The sequence below is a fragment of the Tupaia chinensis genome, unplaced genomic scaffold, assembly GCF_000334495.1.
Source record: "Tupaia chinensis unplaced genomic scaffold, TupChi_1.0 Scaffold148470_1, whole genome shotgun sequence".
Classification (NCBI taxonomy): domain Eukaryota; kingdom Metazoa; phylum Chordata; class Mammalia; order Scandentia; family Tupaiidae; genus Tupaia; species Tupaia belangeri.
The window spans coordinates 854,652-878,614 of NW_006208319.1; the positions used below are offsets into that span (position 1 = coordinate 854,652).

The window sequence follows — 23,963 nt, forward strand, 5'->3', positions numbered from 1 at the left end:
CTAGGGACCAGCAATTAGTGTAATGGCTATGTCGCTGGACTCCCATGTAGTTGACCGCCGTTTGAGTCCCAGACCCAGTGGCTTAAACTCACGCTGGGCGCATGTGCGTGCGTGCCCAAGATCCCAATAGGAGAATGGAGAAGGGATTGTAGCGTGGCCATCCCCCCGGGGAGTGATTTAAAAAAAAGAAAAAAAAATATCTTTGGACTAAAGAGTCCAAACTTCCTACATTTTTCTTATTTCTTTTCTGGTTATTACCTCTGGATTATCTTCACTGATTTCATAGCATCCTTGGGCATTTTCTCCTTGGTGTTGTAGCTTTGGTGAATGAAAATCCAACTTTAGTTTGGTAAATGATCACTTTAAAATTATTCTCCTCCATTCTCCTCTAGGGATTTTGGGCATGCATGTACACGCACCTGGCGTGAGTTTAAGCCACCGGGTCCGGGACTCGAACCATGGTTGAGTACATGAGAGTCCAGCGACATAACCATTACGGTAACTGCTGGTCCTAAAAATTATATGTTATTTCTAGTTCACAGATTGTAAACTTCCCTTTCTTTGTAACTGAGATTTTCTCTCCATTCCACAGAGGCAGTCCAGATTAGGTCGTAATTTCTGCTTTTACCTTTACTTCGTCCAAGGATGCCTCAGGCAAAGGATACTCCTACCTTCTCCAGCATAACACTGGCTTCAGGAAAAGGGTAGCAGATGTGAATTTCATACTGATATTAGTATTCAAGCATGTTCAAGATCAAGAATCTTCACACGATCACTGAACAAAGAACATTGTAGGACTGTGGTATGAGATTTAGAATGATGTTCCTACTTGTTTTAGCATATCATGGAGGTAGAAACTGGCGACATGTCAATTTTGGGCAAAAGTAGAGTGTATGTGAATATCCTGACTTCAAGTCCATTTCCTCTTTTTCATTTTACTCCTTTCTCAGACAAGTCAGTATGCCCAAAGCCTTTTTTGTTGAGGAGTAAAGTGAATAACTTCCTTCTAGGCCTTTCTCTTGGGGATACTACTTGGTTAATAATGGAGTAACTTTTATTCAATGAATCAGAGTTTTAGCTAAGAAGAATCTATGCCATCTTCCCAGTTTCATTGATCTATTCACTGTGTTCTCTTCTGGGAAAGCCTAATTTTAAAAGTATTACTGATAAAAACATAACTATTTTCATCTTTCTAATGAGCAAATGCTAGAGCTGAAGTCTCTCATGGGTTTTTTTTCTTCTTGCCTCGTGGCCTGCCCCTTTGTCATAACATGAAGTTTTAAAATCTGTCCTTCTAAATCAGGTTGCTATAGAGCAAAGAACTTCATTAATGTCTTCCTGCTAGACTTGAAAACAATTAGAACAGTGTCTAGAAAGAGTTAAAGAGGACCCCCCAAACCCTGAAACCAAACAGACATCACAGAGCAAGGATAGCAGGTAAAGTGGTTGCTATAAACACTTTCTCTTGAAAGCTGTGTCTTTTCAATAAACACACCGTTAGGCCCTAGCAAAATATTTCCAGTTGCCTTCATGGGTGGTGCAGTGCTGGAAGCTGTTAGCTCATGCTCAGTTAAATTTCAAATGCCAAAGCTCATTAATAGTGATTTTAGCCAAAGACAGCTTGTAAGGAGCTGTGCAAACTTCACTTCCTCAAATAAAACAAGAAGAAAGATGACCATTTAACATTGCTTTTCCTCCCCCTGCTTTCTTCACCTCCGCTTTGAGTTTGTTTTTGGTTTTATTGACAGTAGGTTTCAGGTTTATATTCCACATTTCCCTTAATTTGCCTTGTCCTTTTATCCGCCCCCCCTTGGGAAATAGGCCTATTACAAAGGTGTTGCGATGTTTCTTTGAGTTTTAGGAGGAGTGTTTTGTCTGTTTGAAGCAGGCCTGGAGGAGCCTGTGAAAGTGTTAAGGCAGAAGGTTCGGCTTTGGAGAGAAACACACTGTGATATGATTATGTGCTCAGATGCTGTTTCTAGCCTTGGCTGAATACAAATGTGAAAGGAGATTCCGTTTACACAATAACGATGCTTCAAATGAAAATATCAATATAAGAAACCACCCCTACCAGTTATAGGCTGACCATTTTTCACCACTGTAGTTACCAAGACAATTAAATGAAGAATGAGTTTTTTAAAATGTGATCTAGCTGAGTTTACGGTGCAGTCGTGATAGGAGGTAGGTCTGCTCTGTTAAATTCTATGAACTCCTCATTCATAATTGAGCTGCCAATTATAAACTTGATAAAACTTAGCCTCCATATTGATTTGGGGTTTTGCTAACATCATACTTTACTGTGCACACCTCCTGCATCTAGGCACTAACCAAGCAATGCTTGAGATTTCAGCGTGTAGTGCAGGGGCCTCGTAGGTGTCAGGGAAGATACCTCAGAGCTCAGAGGTGGCTTGGGTGTAGATATTATGGAACTTTTCTGACAGGGCTCTGTTTTTTTTTTTTTTTTTTTTTTTAGAAATTTGAGTTTGGTTTGCACTGAAGTTTTTGTGTGACTCTGATCAGAGGAGAGAGTATGGCAGAAAAAAGTATATAGAATAATGTATATCAGGGGATCCTGTGGTATGAGTGTTTATGGAAATTTCCTCTTGGGAGCAGGCATGGGTTCTAAACAGATATTATGAATCCCATGGCTTTTAAAAATTTCTTGGCTGGGAGAACCAGCAGTTAGTGTAATGGCTATGTCTCTGGACTCCCACGTAGTCGACTGTGGTTTGCGTCCCAGACCCAGTGGCTTAAAACTCACACCAGGTGCATGTGAGTGTGTGCCCAAGATCCCGAGAGGAGAATGGAGGAGAAGGGATTGCTGCGTGACCATCCCCCCCGGGGGGTGATTTCTGGCTTTCTGTCTCTCTGTGTCTCCCTTTCTTTCTGGCGAGCTCATGTGCCCTATAGCAAAAACCTCTCCAAAAAAAATCTTGGCAACAGTAAGATAATTTTTCTCTTCTTCTCTTTTCTTGCCAGAAAGTTCATGTGCTTGCCAGAGAGAGAGAGAGAGAGAAAGAGAGAGAGACCATGTTCCTAATGGGGGGCATGGTCACACTATAATCCTTTTTGTCCCTTTCTCCTCAGGATCTTGGGCATGAACACATACATACTTTTCAAGTTGCCTGGGCTGGGGTTCAAATTGGCCATGTGGAATCTGGAGACCAACACACAGTACTTTAATACTGTCCTACAAGGCCAGCCCAGAATTTTATTTTTCTTTCCTGCCAACAGTTTAGACTTTTAAAGAAACTGATTGGAACAAATGACACTATGCTAACAAAGTCCTTTGACTGTGAATAGCCTACCATCTTGAAATGAAAAGGATCTATTTACTTTCTTTAAATGGACTGTATTCAATTACTGTTCTTAGATTTCAATGACATTGGTTCATAGATAATAAAGGCTTTACTAATATGGAATCATGTCAAGGTGGCTGTACCGTTGAGAGTATCAAAGCTTTGCATGATTTCTTTTAAAAGTCGAGTAATTGGATATTTCTGCAAGTAAAATCATAATCTGTAAAATATTCCCCCAAATGTTACATTTTAGCCCTTTTATCTTCTCTACCCTCTTTTATAAAAATCCAGATTTTTCCCTCCTCAGAAAAGAAAATAAGCTTGCCTTATTGTAATGATTGACCAGTGTGTGTTTCTTCTCGACCGTGAGCTTCCTGAGAGCAGGGAATTGTATTTATCATTTTATCCTCGGGGTCTAGCACAGTACTGGCTCAATGAATGTTTATTGGCTGAATATAGTAAAACTTCATTAACTGATACACTAACAACATTGTAGGTGGAATATTTAACTTAAGAGAAAAATCAATTTTATGGACTCCAGCACATTAATTATTTGCATGCAAATGTGGGCTGCAAATTACAAATAAGTGCTATCAATTTACTGAAGCAGGTCTAAGGGCTTTCTGCAGGCAGGCACAATGGCAGCAGTTTGAGTTGTGCCTTGATGAATATTTTCTACCATCTCTTAAGAAACACTAAATAATTTTAAAAGAGGACAAAGAACTGTAACATTTCTGGCAAGAGAAAGCTTTTTGATGTCTCTGAAATTCATTGTCAGCTACCCATTCCACGTAATCAATCAATTGGTTCAATTCCTTATTTTTATTTAATTTGTTTAGGTACTCGCTGTGTTTTAGGTACTGTGCTAGTCACTTGCGATACATAGGTGATTACCCTGTAGTTCCTGCTCTTGCAGAACTCACAATCTAGCAATGTAAAACATTGATGTAAATGTGGAGGACAAAAGTTTCAGAACAGAGTGCAGAGCAGGAACTAAGGAAAGAATAGCTTTCAAGGACTTGGAAAAGCCATCACAGGGAGATTTTCAATGGAGGTAGGCTGTGAAAGATGACCGTACTGCTAAGGAGAGAAAGAAATATGCATGATCATAGTTGCAAAGCTCTGGGGACAGTGTGACTTTGGCAGAGCTTAAGGGTGGTGCATTATTCAGTGGAGGCATGGGGAGGAGCTGGAGATGAATCTGGAAGACCAGCTGTAAGGTAGAAGGTTACATGCTTTTCCGAATGTCGACTTTATTCTCTTGGCAGTGGGAATGAGCCTTCTTTTAAGCTTCATATCTGTGTATTCTATGTGTGGAGTAGGTCAGGTGCGTGACTCTGTGTGTGTGTGTGTGTGTGTGTGTGTGTGTGAGGGAGAGAGAGAGAGAGAGAGGAGCTGTGGTGGGGGGAGCGTAAAGAAGAAGGAGAGGGGGAGAGAGAGAATATGAATGAGGTTCATGTGTCTAAGCAGAGATTAGTAGCAGGGAGGAGAATGGAAGAATGTGAGGAGAGTAGAAGCAGAGTCACCAGAATGGCTATTTTAATTAATGGCTATTCATTCTACATTCATTCATTCATTCATTCATTTAATAAGTATTTATTAGAAGCGTCCTTGTACAAGTACTGTGCTAAGCTCTAAGTGCATAAACAACCTTGCTCTCTACCCTTATGGAAGTGACAGTACCGGGAAGAATGTTCAGATCACCTCTCCTCACTTCTCAGCAGTACTTCATGCCATAATGGCTCAACCTCTTTTCTGCATTCTCTTTCTCTCTCATTTAATAAGCTCATTTTCCTCAGTACATGGACATTATTCCAAATTTCCCCTAACCCTCTTGCTGTGGTTTCAATGCCCCCCATTCGCATACAGAGATTTGGTTCTGGTGGGATTAAGAGGATAAAAATGTAATCAGACTGTAAAACAGTGGGCTTTTGGTAGGAGATTAGGAATAAGATTTTTAGGGCAGGGCCCTATAATTGACTCCTGGTGGGTTTATAAGGAGAGGGAATAAGACAGAGACACATAGGCACAGAAGCATGTGGTTTTGCTCTCCACCATATTTTGAGGCAGCTAGATGTGATCCAACTATGAAATGAATAATTTCACCTCCATTTTTTATAAATTACCCAGACTCAGATATTTTCCATTATTGGTATAAGAATGAACTAGAACACCTTCTTTGACCCAATGACTCCTTCTGGCATGTGGTTGAGTCTCTCCTTCCCTAATGGCCATGTTTGTTGAAAATATAGCAACATTGACTATGGTTCCTCACCTCTTGTCCATCCTCTCCCCACCTTCTACTAAATAAAGACTAAAGTCCTTATCTTATGACCTGTTTTGAATATGTTCATTGTGACGGGCTCTAGTAATCTAACTTCAATTCAGTTCTATGTAATTTTGAAACCTCAGAATTTATGTTTTTTTTTTTTTTTGAGAGGTCTTTGCTGTAAGGTGCATGCACTCACCAGACAGACAGAGAGAGAGACAGAGAGACAGGAAGTGAGAAATCACCCCCCAAGGGTGATGGCCACACCGCAATCCCTTCTCCTCCATTCTCTTCTCAGGATCTTGGGCATGCACGCATACGTGCCTGGCTTGAGTTTTAAGCCACTGGGTCCAGGACTTGAACCATGGTCCACTACATGGGAGATCAGCGACATAGCCATTATCCTAACTGCTGGTCCCAGAATTTATGTTTTTTTTTAAAAAAACTCCTTCACTTGGGACCAGGAGATGGTATAATGGTTACATCACTGGACTCCCATATGGCCAATTGTAGTTCAAGTCCCAGACTCAAAGACTTGAAAGTGAGGCTGGGCCCATATGCATGCATGGTCAAAATCCCAAGAGGAAAATGGAGGAGAAGGGATTACAGCAAGGCTATCCCTCCTGGAGAGTGATTTCTTGCTTTCTGTCTCTCTCTTTCTCTCCAGTGAGTGCACTCAAAAACAAACAAACAAACAAACAAAACAAAACAAAACAAAAAAACTCTCTAAAAACAAAACAAAACTCCATCTCCAGATGGCTTATAATCCTGTGGGTGGGATGGGATGAGGAATGGTTCCTTCTCCTCTCTATCACCTTCTTCATTTTCTGTAGAAGTTTCCTCAAGAAGAAGGAGGAGTGAGGCAAAAGGAGATACCACAAGTGACAGATATAGCTGCAGTTTGAGTACCTGCCATCTGTGGAGGAGATACACAGCCATTAGCTCTCTCATGGGCTTTTCCATGTGTTTATCAGAGATCCTTCTGTTGGGATCTCAATTTTCACCTCTCTCTGATTGGTTGGCCCATGTTTTATGGGGTGGAGGCTTTGTTTTCCCCACTTGCCTCTTGGAAGATCAAATCTTGCCCTTCAAATCACACTAACAGTCTTCCCTTTGGTGGGCTCCACATTCACCGTTGTCCTTCCAGTGGTCACAACCACTTCGCTCACAAGAGCACCCTCTCCTTTCTCTGCTGTTGTGCAAGAGTAGCTCCATCCTGGTTCTTGCCTATAGACATTCCAGGTGTGAATCAACTATTAGTATCTGTTACTTTAAATTCTCACATCGATTCTGTTAAAGTTCATCTAATTTGGCTTAGGTATGGTGGGAGTGAAGAGAAAAAAATACCATAACATAGCAAATACTGTGAAGTATTGCGAGATAAGTACCATAAGTACCATAGCAATATGTGCAGAGCCCAGAGAAAACACCTAGTACTTCTACTTTAAGGTAAAGGGACACTAGTAAAAGCTTCACATTAGAAGCAGAATGGCTTTTTTTTTTTTTTTTTTTTTTTTTTTTTTTTTTTTTTAAGAAGATTGGCTTTTGAGGAATGAGTTTGCCGGGTAAAATAGAAAGGCTCTTCTAGTTGGAGGGAACAGGTACCTTTATAAATGAAAATGTGAGGATGTGGAATAGCTCTACCACAGGGAGTTGGAGAGTAGAGTACAGACATCAGAGATTTGAGTACAGAGGACTTGCACTTATATACATGTGTACACAATTATTAAAAATAGGTGCACAAACCCACATCTCACAGAGTTACAAAGCAAGCAGAACAGTATGTATTGAAGGTTGTCTTTGTTTTTGCTTATTCATTTCTTCATCTGGTTTTAGGACCTTGAGAAAGTCACTTAACCTCTCTGGTCTCCAGTGTCCTCATTTAAAAAGTGAGGAGATTGTATATTCTAAAATTTCCCAATTTCAAACTAGGCTCCATAGGAGCATTGAACAAACTGGGTAAGTTTAATTCATTGGTTTGGGCTACAGAACTAGGGAACCCAAGAATGTTGGTCATTACTAAATACATAGAAAAAATATTTTTTTGTTTTTTAATTTTGATAAAATATACATAACATGAAATTTACTATTTTAATGATTTTTGAGTGTATGGTTCAGTGACATTAAGTATATTTATATTGTTGTGTAACTATCAACAGCATCCATCTTCAGAAAATTTTTTTCTTCCAACCAGAAACTTCATTTTCATTAACAAATGGCTCTCTATTCCTCCTTCCCTCAGCCCCTGGCAATCACCATTCTTTCTGTCTCCATAAATTTGAATACTATAAGTACTTCATCTAAGTGGAATTATATAATATTTGTTCTTTCATTTTTGATCTATTTCTTTTTGCATAATATCCTCAAAATTCATCCACATGGTAGCAGGGATCAGAATTTTCTTCCTTGTTAAGGCTGAAAAATATTGACTGTACATAACACATCTTGTTGGCCTATTTGTCTGTCAATGGGTACTTGGGCTGCTCCTACCTTTTGGCTATTGTGAATAATGTTGCATGAATATGGTATACAAATATCTCTTTGAGACCTGGCTTTCAATTTCTTTGAATATATATTTGGAATTGCTGATCATAGAGTAATTCTATGTTTAATTTTTTGGGGGAACTACCATACTGCTTTCTATTGTGGTTGTAACATTTTACATTCCCACCAGCAATGCATAAGAGCTCTAATTTCTCCACATTCTTGCCAACATTTACTGTTTCCTATGTGTTATTGTTTTTGATAGTAGCTATCCTGGTTGGTGTGAAGTGGTGTCTCATTATGGTTTTGATGTACATTTTTCTAATGATTAGTGACATTGAAAATCTACATGTGCTTATTGGCCATTTGTATATCTTTGGAGAAATATCTACTCAAGTCCTTTGCCCATTTAAAATTTTTTTAGTTATAGAAGTTCTTTATATATTGTAGATATTCCTTATCAGTTATGATATATAATTTGCAAATATTTTCTCCCATTCCATGTGTGATATTTTCATTCTATTGATACTGTCCTTTGATACACAAAAGTTTTTAATTTTAATAAAGTTCAGTTGTCTATTTTTCTTTTGTTTTTATGTTCTTGATGTCATATCCCAGAAATTATTGCCAATGACAATATCACAAAGAAATTCCATTTAAATTTAATTTTTTTAATTTTAAGAATTTAAATCTCTTGCTTAGTCTGTAGAATGTAATTTTGCTTCATTTATTTTCTACTTTTATCTCATATCCTCTAAACATTCTCATCATCTTGGCTGCTCAGGGAACCAGGCAAAGCTTCAAATATCTGTGCCAATTACATTGTCTTTAATTGTTCTTAAAATACTTGAAAAGTTTAAAATAATTTTTTAAACTAAGCATGGTTTAGGTTTGCTTTGCTCTGTGCATATGAGAAGCTTAAAGATTTATATATTAGTTGGGAACCAGCAGTTAGCGTAATGGCTATGTCGCTGGACTCCCACGTAGTCGACCGTAGTTCGTGTCCCGGACCCGGTGGCTTAAAACTCACGCTGGGCGCGTGTGCGTGTGTGCCCAAGATCCCGAGAGGAGAATGGAGGAGAAGGGATTGCGGCATGGCCATCCCCCCTGGGGGGTGATTTCTCGCTTTCTGTCTCTATGTCTCTCTCTGTCTGTCTGGCAAGCGCACGTGCCCTACAGTGAAAATCTCTCAAAAAAAAAAAAAAAAGATTTATATATTAGTTGAGTATAATGGGAAGGAGGAGAGCAAAGGAAGAAAAGGTTAATTCTTTGTACTTCATATGACTTCTAAAGAAATTGAAGTTTTCTTTTTTCTTTCTCAATTATCTAAAACTAAAATAAACTACTTTGGGTAGATTCCAGACAGGGGCAACTTTATCTCAAGGGAGGATATCAGAAAGTTGTCAATTAGTAGGAAAGGAGAAATGACAGATTTATGTGGTAATTGCTTGCTGGTTTTTTTCATGGGATCTATTTATGTGGCTCACGTCTATTGGAATGCATAGTTATTGCTCCTCAAGGAAGTTTTAAAAGAGCAAAAATCACTTAGATTTGGCCTTTTGTGTGTGAGTGTGTATGTTATGAGTGCGTGTGGTGTTTTAGACACTGTCAGTCTCAGATCTCTAGGATCAAATGTGTGTACTACTATGCCCCGCTTTGATTGGGCTTTTGTCCTGTCTCTGTCCCTAATCAATTCACTCAATCTTATAACACTCAATTTCACAATTATACAATGAGATATTGGCCTAGCCTTCATGGCATAGTCAAACTGCAGAACTAGAAGCCATGTGGCCAACTGTGGGTTTGGATCCCTGCCCCAGTGGACCTGAAACATACTAGGCATGAATGCTCAAAGATTCTGACAAACTGGTGGACTGTGGAAAAGGGACTGTGGCGTGACAACGCCTTATAGTGAGTGTTTCCTTCCCTCTCTCTTGTAGGCATGTGCACACGCACATGCTCTCTATCATGGATAAAAAATGTACTTAGAAAGTGACATATTGTGGGCCAGCACATGTGTGAAGGTTATGGTGGCTGGATCCTCCATGGCCCACTCTATGGTTTCAGTCCTGGACCTAGCAGCTTGAAAAACACACCAAAATCCCAAAAGGAGCATGGAGAAGGGATTGCAGCTTGATCACACTCCCTGAAGGTGCTTTCTCACTTTCCCTTCCTCCCTCTCTCACCAGTGAGCACACACTCTCTGTAGCAAAAAATATTTAAAAAGAAAAAAAAGAAAAGGTATTGTAACAAATATCTAAGCTTTAATCCTGAAATAATATTGGAAACATTTCTTCTAACTGGGAAAATGAAGAAAGAAAAATTTCTATATTCTAAAGGCAAAACAGAACCACATGAATAATTAATCCTCAGCAAGTTGAGCAATTGATTCTTAGTAACAGATAATTCCTCAAAGTTGGGAGAATTCTGGGCAAAGGCATTTTGCATGTGTTCCTAGGAGGTGTAGTAACCTCTGATAACTTTCTAATATGGCTTATTGAATTGATTCAGCCCTGAATGCCCTCGCTGGTCGATTATTTTAAGGTTGGTTTAATGGAGATATTTCTTGCTTTTAAACTTCTCAACTATGAGGGGTCTTCTTGGGTGATAACTACGCCTGTGAATTGTTTAGTATTCACCAAGTGTTCTGAGTTTTCTGCCTTTAAAGACATATAATAACATTTTTCAAGTGTTTGTATAAATTTTGGTGTGTATGTTATATACCTATGTTTATACATTATGTGAATTGTACACAATGAATTCCAGGTGACTGTAAAGCAAGTGATTAAAATGCATTTTGCTATCTGGAAATTATAGTGAGATTTATGAATTTGAGGAGGGATTTGAAAAATGTTTGCTTTATGGGATTTTCCCCAAAGAAGAGTTAAGTGCAAAAGAAATACATATATTTCATTAATCTTATCTATCAGTAGTCAAAGTAATAAATTATATGCATATTTAAAATATCTTTAAGCTACTGCTTTCATATACTAAATATGATAGTTGATTTTTGATTTTTTTAAATCACTGGACATTTAAATTATGTTACTACCTGCTTGCTTCTTCTTCCTATATTAATGACTATCATATGAAGTTTTGAAAAAATAAAATGTGAGTATTTTTTCCATCATGTCAAAATGGCATGTGGTTTTGATCCTGAGAGTGGAGGGTTTCCATCAAACTGCCCTATCTGAAATCTCTGGATCTATTTCCTCCATTGCCTGGACTGCTGTTACTGGTAGTTGGTGTTATTCAATTATCTCTACATTTTAACTTTGGTGTTTACCTCTAATGTCGCTCAAGTCAGTAAATGATTCATTGCATCTGGAACCAATAAACAGGATTTGGCAGAAAAGGGACAATGTGTGGCGGATACATTTGAACGAAAGGGAACAATGCATTTGAAACTGGGCTCTAAGAGCTTAGAAATTGAATTATGCACTCACGGGCAGAGGGGTAGGTACTGCAATCCTGGCCCCCCCACCCCACGAGCACCCAGTGAATGTTCACAAAGGTGATGGTGATGGTGGAGATTTTAACCAATGCAACCTGAACATACAAGAAAAGCATTTGCCCTATAAAGTAAGTTTTCCAAATTCGAGATTCTGAGAATTCATCCCAGCTCTGAAACACATCATTCTAGGTTTCCTCATTCCTCAAGCAAAACTGAGAATTTGGGAGTACTAATATTAGTATGAATAAGCTTGTGTATTATCTAATACTAGCCAAGAAATGCATGAATGCTTACTAACACATATTACTTTTAGATCTGAAAGCTTAAATAAATATTTCCTTTGTCCTCTCTAGAAAGTATATTAATCTCTACTCTAAAGCTTAAAGAATTAAGGAACAGTTATTCATTCAAGACCAGTGAGGATAGCAGATACAGGACAGATTATGTGTTTCCCTTCCTGCTTCCCTCCCTTTTTGCTTTCCTTTTATTTAGGTGTGGGAATAAAAAAAAAAAATCAAATCATCTTCTGTTCTCAGAAAGAAATGCTAATGAGAGTAGTGCTATTATTATTAACCACATTCAAATTTTCTCAGAATTAGGGTCAGAATATGGACTTTTAAAAATTCTTAGTATTGGGACCAGCAGATAGCATAGTGGTTACATTGCTGGACTCCTACATAGTCAAATATGGATCGAGTCCTAGACCCAGTGGCTTAAAACTCAAGCAGGGCATGCGTGTGCATATGTGCCCAATATCCCGAAAGGAGAAGGGATTGCAGCATGTCATCCCCTCGGGGGTGGGGGTTGTGATTTCTTGCTTTCTGTCTCTCTGTCTCTCCAGCAAGCACACATGCCCTATAGTAAAAATCTCTCTCTCAAAAAAAAAAAAAAAAAAAAAATCCCTAGCATCTCCCAAAGGACACACATCATGGGTGTGTTCAGGATTTTGTATCTTCAGCCTAGATAGAGACCATGATAGTTGCCAAACTCTTCCTGTTTTTTTTTTTTGCTATAGGGTATATGTGCTCACTGGGGAGACACAGAGAGAAGGGGGGGGGGAGTGAGAAATCATTCCCCTCCTCCTCCCAGGGAAGATGGCCACACTGCATTCCCTTCTCCTCTATGCTCATCTCAGGATTTTGGGCACGCACGCACGTGTACCCAGTGAGTATTTTTGTTGTTTTTTTTGTTTTATTTTTCACACAAAAAATGAGCATGATCTTAGTCACCTTGCCACCGCCAAAATGGGTTCTGAACCCAAACGCAAAGATGACATATGGTGTGGTCTTGTGCATCTTGGCTAGTTTTTCCCAAATTTCTATCTTAGTGTTGTTGCCTTTCCAGGGTGAAGGACATCAATGACCATTCGTTTCCTCTGAAGTAGTCTGTTAGTCGTGAATTTCCTGGTATAGTTACTCTGTCTTTCTTGATGGCAGTCAATTCTCAGGGAGCCAGGGAGGAAAAGAGAACCACTACCTGCTGGCCAGTAATATCAATGTGTAAGGAAGGACCCTGGGTGGCACTGACGTGGGGGTGTGCAGAGGACCACCACACCTGATGTGTATTATTATTATTTTTAAATCTTTTGCCATAGGGTACATGTGCTTGTCAGAGAAAGACAGAGACATAGAAGAGGCAAAGTGAGAAATTACCCCCCAGAAAGGGATGACCATCCCACAGTCTCTTCTCTTCCATTCTTCTCTTGGGTTTTTGGGCACACACACACACACACACACACACACACACACAGTGTTATTTTCAAGCTGTCAGGTCCAGGACTTGAACCATGGTCGGTTATGTGGGAGTTCAGCACCTTAACACCATGCCTGGCCCCCAGCTGGTGTGTTTTTTAAGCTGTTGTGTTTAGGATTCAAACTGCACAGTCGGCTGTGAGGGATCCAGTGCCTTAACTGCCACACCACCAGCTGCGTTCCCAAACTCTTCCTGAGTAAATGAAAAGTCTGTATCAAGTCTTCATTTATACGTTTTGTGATCATAAATTTAAATAATGTTTCATGTTGTATGTTCTCGTGTGGGGAATCATTTATGCAGTGAGAGATCAACCTGGCCTCTGCTCAGCACTGGCATCCCAAGTTGATCTTGCTCTCTGCCATTTTAAGTAGTCACTTTGATAAGGAGAGACAAATGCAAGCACATTTTCTGCGAAAATCATTCTCCAAAGAAGGCTATGATGGTAGCATATTCATTTTCTCCTGCTGAGTAAAAATGAGCACAATCTCAGTGACTTGAGCCCATGCCTGTTTATTATGTTGGTTCTGTAGGTTGCAAGTCTGGGCAGAGTAGCTGTATTCTCTGCTCAGTGCCTTACAAGGCTAAAATCAAGATGTCAACCCATCCATGTTCTCATATGGAGTTCAAGATGTTCTTCCAGGCCATTTAAGTTGTTGGCAGAAGTCACTTCCTTGGAACTGTAGGATTTAGGTCCTTATTTTCTGCAGGCCATTGACTAGGGATCACTTTTAGCTCCTACTGACAGCTCTTGGGTACTAGTCACATGGTGTCCTCCTAACCACCTGGCAGTTTTCTTCTTCAAGGCCAGTGGGAAAAATCTCTCTTTTAAGAAGTCATTTAATTAGATTAAGTTCACCTTTCTATTTCTTCAATCCACTGAAGTCTACATTTATTAATATCTGAAAAATTCTTTACCATTGCTACGTATCCCATCATATTCACAGGTTCTGCTTCTGCTAATAGGGAGAGGATTATACACGGTGTGTATCAGCAGGTAGGACTCTGGAGAGTCACCTCAGAATTTTGCTTAATCCAGGTGAAATGTTTGAATCAGAGGATTTGAGAAGGGGACTAGGCAGCCTTTGTGAAAGTCAGATTTCTCCTGCTGGCATTGCAGTGATCTGTTTGTTTCATGTCTTCCTGGACTCCGTATGTTTTACTTAGGTCTAAGGGATGGACCTGGTCTGGATCAGTTTTGCTCCTGAAGGTTTTACTGAGGCCAAGTTGGATGTACCTGCCTTTGGGAGGATCAGGGCTGCTATGGCCCCTAAGGCATTCACTCTATTAGGTAATCTGATGTCTTGGTAGAATGCCCAGTTCTATATTAAGTATTTCTCAACGTTAGAGCATCTCTGATGCCAAGAGGAAGCCAGGAGAAGATTTAGTCTTGCCTGGCTCTGTTCTAAATGTAAGGAATTTGTGTGGAATAATCTTAGACTCTGAAATACGCCCAGTCAGCTCCTTGGCCTCTGCGAGTTGGGGGCACAACTCCTCCAAAAAGGCAGGAAAAGGAGAAAGGGGAGGGAACCACCAAGGGAACCCAATTTATTTGTGTTAATCAGAGACCTACCCATTCTCCTAATTGATTGTTCACTACAAAGTAGCTTGATGCTTCTTAAGCCTGCGAGCTAAATGTAATCAACTTTTGTTTCCATAAAAGAAAAAAAAAAAATTTTTTTTTGCCCTTGAGGAGATCATTATTTCTATGTACGAAGATGGTAGCCACACATTAGAAGTAATTAGAGCAGATGGCGGTGAATACTTTTATTGTAAAATACATGGATGCTTAGTGGCTGGTTTTCAGTCTCCTGGCTTCTCCCTTTTTCCTTTACTACCACAGATTCATTTTGCTTCCTTTCAGGTATAAGAGGGAGAAAAAAAAGAAAGAGTTAAAAAAAAATGTTCCTCTGGTGTATGAAACTGAGGAGCTGTCAAAGGTTCATAGCAGGGAAAGTGCGCTCCTGTGTATTCAATCACTGAAATTAAGTGTTTTCAAAGGCGGCGCAGTCACGGGTCCATTGCATGGGGAAATAACACGCTGTAGTCCATCACTTAAAATGTTAACCTTGTCTCTTACTAGTGACTGGGAACAGGAACACGTTCTCCATGCTCGCTGGTTAAATGGCAGTGTGTCAGCTCTGTGAAAAAGGCTAGCATGTACCTGTCAATCTTCTGGTTTGGCTCTACGTGTGTGTATGTGTATATGCATGTACATGGATGCACATGTGTGTGGCATTCTCACACACACACACATACACACACCCCTTCACACTCACACCTGTCCACATTTCCTTTGTCTTTATGTAGCCTTGTGGCCTTCTGAGACCTTGCTTATGGCTTACTGGAAAATGAGAATTGAACCTGTTTCTAGTACTTCAATGTATACCCTTTACTAAGATTTGTTACTTACCAGTCTTTAAGTTCTTAGGTAGGTGGATTATAATTATTTATTTTTAGTTATGGAAAATTTCATTTTGAACATATTATTTGAGCATAATTTTAGGTACTATACTGGTAGTAACAAGTAGAATATACTAGGAGTTCCCGAATTTTTCTTTTCTAAAAAAATTAAGTTTTTCAAGTTTTCTAGAGGGCACATGTGCTCAGAGAGACAGAGACAGAAAGTGATAGTGAGAAAGCATCCTCTATGGGGCATGGTCATGCTTCAGTCCCTTCTCTACCCTCCTCTTAGGAATTTTGGCACACACACATGCACAATTACCTATAATGTTTTTCAAGCCATTGGGTCTGGGACTTGAACAGAGCATGTAGTTGCCCTGTGGTATCTAGTTGACTTATCATCACCTCAACCTTTTCTGTAAAGAGTCTGATAATTTAAAATTTTGTAAACACATTGTCTATATCACAAACTGAAAGCAGCCATAAACAGTAACTAAGTGAATTGTAACAGCCATGTGCCAATCTCAAAATAGTGGATGGGCCAGATTTGGGCTGGTGACTATAATGTGCCAAGTCTTATAATCTCCTAAATATTTTACTTGATTCTTTTTCCTATGAAGATCTTGGTATCCAGACAGGTTTTTGGTAGTATTTCTCATTGCAAAGGCTATGTGGCTATGCAGCAGTCCTTCCTGCAGCTCCAGCTGTCCTGACTATCCATCTTGTGGCACCTGCAGCCTTCCATTCATGCTCCATCCTCAGGATCATCCTGGGATATCCTCTGGCTCACGCTGTACTTCTCTGCTGCAAACCCTTGTCATAGGTGCCATCTCAGATATGCCCTCAATATTAGATAGTTCCTCCTTCCACGGCATCTCTGATTCATTTTACCTGCTTCTTTTTGTTGTTTCAGAGCACACTATTTGTTTTATAAATTAAAGATGGTTTTCAGAGAGTTCATGGAAAATGCATATTATGAAAAAAACTATGCATGCATTTAAAAAATATTTTTGCACCAAAATAAACTTGTACTTTAATTCCATTTTTTCCACGAACTTTTGAACTTTTCTTCTTTCCTGTCTGTTATTTTTTTTTTTTTTAAATAAAAACTCTATGAGGTCAGGGAACTTTCTTGTTTGTTTGTTTTGTGTCTAGATAGGTGTCTGTTGTGTAGTGGGTATTCAATAAGTATTTGTTCAATGCAGTAACCTATCAACTTTGAAATTCCTGGCCAGGAGTTTGAAAACAGTCTGTGATTATTAAGTGGAATAATATCTGTTACTTGCACTTAGTAACTGTTAGCCATTCTTAATAATTTTCTGCACTTAGTAACTACTAGCCATTATTATTAATTTTCTAACATTAAACTTTAAGTAGAGAGACTAATACCTACTTTTCTGTTGGGAGGATTAGTAATCCTGCAAGTAAAATGTGGAGTACATTGCCTGGGACAGCAGAGTTATTCAATAATCAGTAACTACCATTATCATTGTTATATTCCAGTCAGTAGATTAATCGTCAGTCTTGAAATTTAGAAGAGATTCTTTTAGAGGAGACTTGAGAACTCCAATAGAAGAGGAAATAGAGTACAACTTTGTAAATTTGTTCTGTCTGGAGACTGTGACAGTCCTCGGAAGCTCAAGAATACTGATTACTTAGACATATGAAGCATTGAGCTAATATCAATAGTCTTTGAAAAATAACAGAGGATAGGAATTGTGTCTAGCCAATAGATACACAAATGAACTGCCGGTTTTCTTTTTATTTTTTTTTTCCTTTTTTTTAAAGAGAGATTTTTGCTATAGGGCACGTGTGTTTGCCAGAAAGACAGAGAGACAGGAAGAGAGAAATCACCTGCTAGGGGCTTGGCCACATTGCAGTTGCAGTCCCTTCTCTAATTCATTCTCTTCCCAGGGTTTTGGGCATGCATGCACATGTGCCCAGTATGAGCTTTAAGTTGCTGGGTTTGGGTCTCAAACGGCAGTCACCTATGTGGTGGTCCAGCAATGTAACCATTATGCCATCTGCTAGTCCTGATCTGCCCAGTTTTCTAAGGGAGGAAATAATCAAATATGAATTAGGCATAAATCTCTAGCAAAATGCATCATTGACATTTCCTTGAGTGGTCAATGTGCTGGGTAAGGTGGAAGGACTTTCTCACGTGTCTTCTAATTGTGAGAGGTTTATAAGAACCAAGAAAAGAAAGGGATCACTCAGCGCCAGCATGAGCTCAGTAAGAATAAATTATGCCAAACTAATTTAATTTCCTTTTTTTCTCCCAAAAGAGTCATTAGATTATAGGTCAGTGGCTCTATTTGTAATCCTGGATTTATAGCAGTTACCTTTTCCACAATGAGTACCTTTTGTTTTATAATCAGCTGAAATAATCCCAGACTGTGTTATTTGTCTGTAATGTTCGAATTTAAAAAAGAAAAGATGATTAATGCACTAGATTTCACCTGTAAGGCTGTCTTTACTAAGGTTAGCTATCTAATCCTCTGACTTGAACTCCCATAGCATGTTGGTTATGCTTTTAATTATTGAAACAATCACACTTTAATTATCTATTTGTCTGTTTCTAAATAATAATAGAAGCACCATAAGAGTGAGGGTGAGATCACATTTATTTGGAAGAGATGTCTTTACATTAACTTACATACAAAAGGTTTGAGATTTTAATGGACCAAGAGATTTCATATCACTTTATATTATATACAGCTATTAAAATAGCCAAGGCTATTATTTGCAAAAGTAAATGTTATTTAATAAATGACATGAAGATAATCAGTTAACTATTTGGAGAATAAAAATAAAGAAAAATAGAAAAGTTTCCATCAACATGAATTCTAAGTAAGTTGAAGAGTAAAATGCAAATATAAGACCCAACCAATCAAAAAGAACATAAGAGTGATATTTATGTCAGAATTTAAAAAGGATGTCTTATGTATAAAATAAAAAATGTCACAAAAGAAAAGGCAAATAAATTTAGTTTCATATATATTAAAAACATTTCTATGTTAAAAAACACTGAATAAATGTAAAAATGTACAGTTTCATATAAAATTATTTCAGTTACTTTAGTTTTTAATTATGATATAGGGGTTATAAGCCCAAACAAGAGTTGATCATTCATTCATTCATTCAAGCATATTTTAGGGTGTAGTCACTACGTGCCAGACATTGTAGGTATTGGGGATACAGCAGAAAACACAAAAGTTCTTGGGATGCTTACATGCTATTAAGGGCTGACTGACAACACACAAATACGTGATGTACTAGGTGGGATGAAGAACACTAAAGAAAATAAAGGAGAGTAAAAGGTGGAAAAAATGTTGGTTATAAGGACTTGTCTTTTCTTATTTTCAGAACCTGCATCTGAGGAGGAGGGCATTCTAGTGAGGTGTCAAAACAGTTCTTCCTTGTCTCTGTCAGAGAGGACCCACTGTGACTAGAGGGATCCCATATCCACCCAGCTTAGTGCATACGCTCACAAATAGGTCTTTGCTTTGCCTGGTGTTCCAACTTGCTGATCAATGACTTCTTTCAAGATAGCTCTAGTGGCGTTGCAAGTACATTTAAGGTGACATGTGAGATTTGCAGACACTGCACATTCCCTGAAGTTCAGAGAAGTGCTGACATGCTGTAAGAAGAAAACAAATTGCATAAGCTTCCTAGCTGAGGCAGGAAAGTTTTTGCCTTTTTTTTTTTTTTGGTGGGGTGGGGGGCTGTATGTTTTGAGGAAAAGATGAGGGCATGTTCTGGATAGTTCTTCCAGCTCTGTTTCCATACCTGCCCCCAGATGCCTGTAGGAAATTATTTTATTCATCTGCAGAATGGGAATAAATGACTTGTTTATCTCAAAGAAGAAAACTAAAGGGCAGACACCTTGGGAACTATAATGGGAGGAAGTGAAATCTCTGCTGACCTAAGAGCTGGGCTGGTAATATAGAGCACAGACTTCCCCCAAAACTTCACATTGGTGTTAGCAGAGAGCTTCTCTAGGATTTTGACAAAAAAGCTTTTTATCAATGCTGTCAGCAGTTTTTTTTATTTTTTTATTTTTTGCATGATTGGGCCAAAGTGATAGAGACTGGAGGATAAAAATATTGGAAGGTGAGCCATCTCCACTGTTTCATGGGCATTGGCCTGGGAGGAAATGATACCATCAGCCCTGTCAACTGTGAAAATGTAGGAGAGCTAAAATTCTTTTGGCAGCGTGCTTGTAACCACACATTACACTGACAACTTGCAGCTCTGGAGATACATTGATCTTCTACTTTCCTGAGTAGCGGTTTTGAGGCTGCATTAAATTTTAAACCATTAGTATTTAGATGTTGCTTTGTGCAAAAGCATGATCATCAACAAACATGCATATATCTCAAGATATCTTTATTATGCTTAGGAGAAATTGGAGCACAAAATTACCTAGGTCTCCTGAAAAGAGTGAATGGGTAAATGCTTAACATTTGTATTCATTTGAAATCTTCCATACTGAATAAAGAAACTTAACGTGGAAGAAAAACTCAGTGGAAGATTTCATAGAGACTGGATATGAGTCTCAAGGTCTAGAAGTGTTCTCCATCATTTGGTTTATGCTTAAATATATTGGGTTGTCTACAAAGTCATGATGCATTTTTGCATAGAATATTATTGAAAAACATGCCATGACTTTCCCGGCGAAAACATGAAAAGGAACATGACAATGTATAAACCAAACGAAATGGATCGAGAGATCTGAGGGATTATGTAGCATTTTGAAGGATTTTAGGTCTGAGCACCTATTCGCTTAACTATTGTATCATGAAAATATGTGTATGTATGTGTGTGTGTGCATGTGTGTGTAATGCTTATAAAAGCATACAAGCAATTAGCTGGTAAAACATTCATGATTTCAACCATTTTTATGGAGCACTTACTATGTACCTGGCACTTTTTAGGAATATGGGGATATAGCAATGACTAAAACAAAGTCTATTTCATTTGAGTAAGCATAATAAATAATAAAAATATATGTGAGGAATGATGATTTAATACCAGAATAAAGTAGCATTAGGGGAGAGGTAGTGATTGGAGGTGCTTTTTCCAAATAAAGATACAGGGAAGGAGGCAATATTTGAGCAGAGATTTGAATGAAGTAAGGGAGTGAGCTATGCAGATAGCTGGGGAACAGCATCCCAGGAGGGGCCGCAGCAAGTGAAAGACCTGCTATGGAGGCTTCCTTTGCATGCCTCCAGTCTGACACATTGTTTAAACACTTCTTGCTTCCTCTACTGTAAAGTGGAGGTATAATACTTGCTCTCTTCTCACCCTTGGGTGGGGGCTGAATCTAGCAAGTTTTGAAACCTAATAGTCCAGGCCAAGATGTTATAACACATGAAAGGCAGCTAATGGGATGCACAGGTGCTTCAGAGAAAGAGAAGTCTTTAATGCTTGCTCAGAACAAGATACAGAATCTGTGCTAATTGTAAGAAACCTAAAAATGTTCTCAAATTAGTTAATAGAAGACATCATGGGATGTTCTTCCTTTGACCTGCCCCCACCCACTAAGTACCCAATTCCTGTCTAGTTGTTCCAGATCATTTTACTGTGAGTGACACTTGCTCTGGTTTTCTTTGTAGTTCTGTGGCTGGACTGTGGATCTGACCATTAGGTTAATGTCTTGGAAAGAATTATGTTGATGAGTTCTTTGTATTTCTTATTGATATAATTCATCTACACACCTCCCTGCCCAGGTTGCTAGTCTTTGGGTGAGTCTGACCAAAGACCTTGAGCTTTGTGCTTTGGTTTGGAAGAAACTTTTCAGTTTCTTTTTTGGCTGCATCTCCCTCCCCTCTATCCCTTACCTTAAATTCATTCTCAAACTTTGATACAGAAATGTTATCTGAAGAAATCATCAAAATTATAGATCTTTAGGTCCTACTTCCTGAGCTTTTGATACAATAGGTTTAGAACAGCAGTGAGGGAATCTGCATTTTATTAAACTCTAAGCTAAGAAACACTAAGACATTTTTTTAAATTTTTATTTTATTATTTTTTTTTTTTGCTGTAGGCTGGATGTGCTCTCCAGAGAGAGAGAGACAGACAGATAGAGAGAAAAATGAAAAATGAGAAAGCGCTCCCCAGGGGGATAGCTATGCTGCAGTCCCTTCTCTACCATTCCCTTGGGATTTTGGGCATGCATGACACATGCCCAGTATCAAGACCATGGGGTCTGAGACTAGAAACTTGCAGTTGACCATAAGAGATCCAGCTGCCTTAACCACTACATCTGTGGCTGGTCCCAACATCATCTTTTAACGAAGAGCACAGGATTTAAAAAAAAATATTTTCTATTATTACTAGCTTCCCAGAGAGAATCAGAGAGAAAGAGAGAATGCATCCTCCAATGGGGCATAGTCATATTGCAATGATTTTTCCTCCATTTCTCAGTCCCCTTAAGATTTTGGACATACACCAAGATTCCACCTCAGTCGACTATGTGGCCATCTGGCTCTCGATGTACAGCACTTAACCACTATACTTCAGGGCTAGCTCAGGGATAGGATTTTGCTAGAGTCCTTTCCATTTCTGTCTTCTTGGGAATCCAAGCCTTTTCAAATGTTCTTTTATCACAGATTCTGAACTGATAATACAAATAACCTGGTTTACTCTGCTCTGCAGTCAACTTTAATGCCTCAATTTTTTCCCACCTTCTCACAACTTTTCCCACTCTAGTTTCTCCTAGTTTCTTCCTTTTCCTCTTTCTGTATTCTAGGGGAGTGAATTAAAAGATTAGAAGGATGTATACTACCTAGCCTTCTAAGAAATACTTTTATTATTTCGTCTCCCTATAGCAATTAGTCTACCGTGAAACCCACCGGAGTTGAAGTTCTCTCCTACCTAGTCTGTGCTGTCGGTGTGGGGCATGGTTCAGATGGCTCACAGTGATGCTCCTGAACAAGCCGTCCTCTTCCTGTGCTGCCAGGACTCGCTCTCACTATGCCTTTCCATTTCTTAAATTGGAATAAGTCATTGATTTTTCATTTCTCCTTTGTAAATGTAGAAAATAAAAATTTCATGCTTTTCCTTATCCTAAAGCCTTGTCCCTGATTGGGTTAGGTCTCTAACTCAGGACCATTGACCTGGGGGTCATTACCCTCTTCTGGAAAATACTCTGGCTCTCCTGGCAACACAAGTTTTTACTTTCTCTCTTAGATGGACTGCAGGGCACTATGCTCTGTGTAGGTGCGGCTGTCAGTTTTACAAACATGCCTTTCCTTCTTAATGATTTCCCATCTGCCTTTAACACATCACAAGAGGACCTTCCAGGCAGTTTATTTTATACGAGTTTGGGCTTCACATTTGGTTGGGATCTGGACAGGAAGAAGCCTGTGTGAAGAGAGACATACATGTATGCATTACCTTGAGGGGAATCACGGCTGTTCCGATTTTACTATATTTATCGTCCTTATAGTTCCATAGCTTCACAGATATTTAGACATATTCTTGGCCTCCTGCATGAAGTGGATAATGTTTTCTGTGATGTTTACACTCTTGTTTTGAGAAACATATGTCTTTGGTGTAACTGTAAGTGAACGGGAAAGCCCGACATTCTGAGAGTGTGACTGAAGTCTGGGATGGGGAAGGAAGTGCTTCCTTCTCTGGGCTCCTTCCCCCAGCCCTGCTCCTTGCTCTTCACTCCAAGGTTCCAGGCTATTTACTTGTCATCTGAAGTCAGTCAGCACTTTGCCTATGCATGCATGAGCTTTGTTCAGCACGGATGCACCAAGCACAGAGGGAAAGGCAACAATAATATCAAAAAAGGCTGAGTGGGAGGATGGATCTGAACACTTGGGAAGAGGAATGTTCCTATAAAACAGGGACACTTGGCAGTAGAGCCAATGAAAAATGATACCAATTACATAAAGCAAAATGCCACCCATCGAGCAGAGCATTTTAATTCTCTCCATTCCAAGCTATTTATGACTTTTCGTTCAGGACTCAATACATGTCTGCAAAAATAAAAAATGGAATCAACCACATCTGTTAGGTTGAAGGGGCCCTGTGCAATAGAACCACAACAGCTAAAGGATAAGGAAACATTACTGGTGTGTTATTGGAGAATTCCAGGGGATGAGCATCGAGAGATTTCAAGTAACATCACCTCTTCTACATTTTCTTGTTTGGTTTAGTTGTATGAGGAAGAGAGGGGTGACTTATTTTATTGGGGCATTTTTAAAAAATAAAATTGATTTTACTTTTTTTGAGAAGTTTCTATTTTGATTTATTGCCCATGCTATCTTGTCAAAAACTAAAACAAAAATCT

General features: G+C 39.0%; 1 protein-coding gene across 1 annotated transcript in view; it reads left to right on the forward strand.

The window, feature by feature from the left end:
* The window catches only part of PKHD1 (PKHD1 ciliary IPT domain containing fibrocystin/polyductin), a 578,800-nt gene that overhangs the window by 141,737 nt on the left and 413,100 nt on the right, over positions 1-23,963 (forward strand). The gene's annotated exons all lie outside the window — the stretch shown is intronic.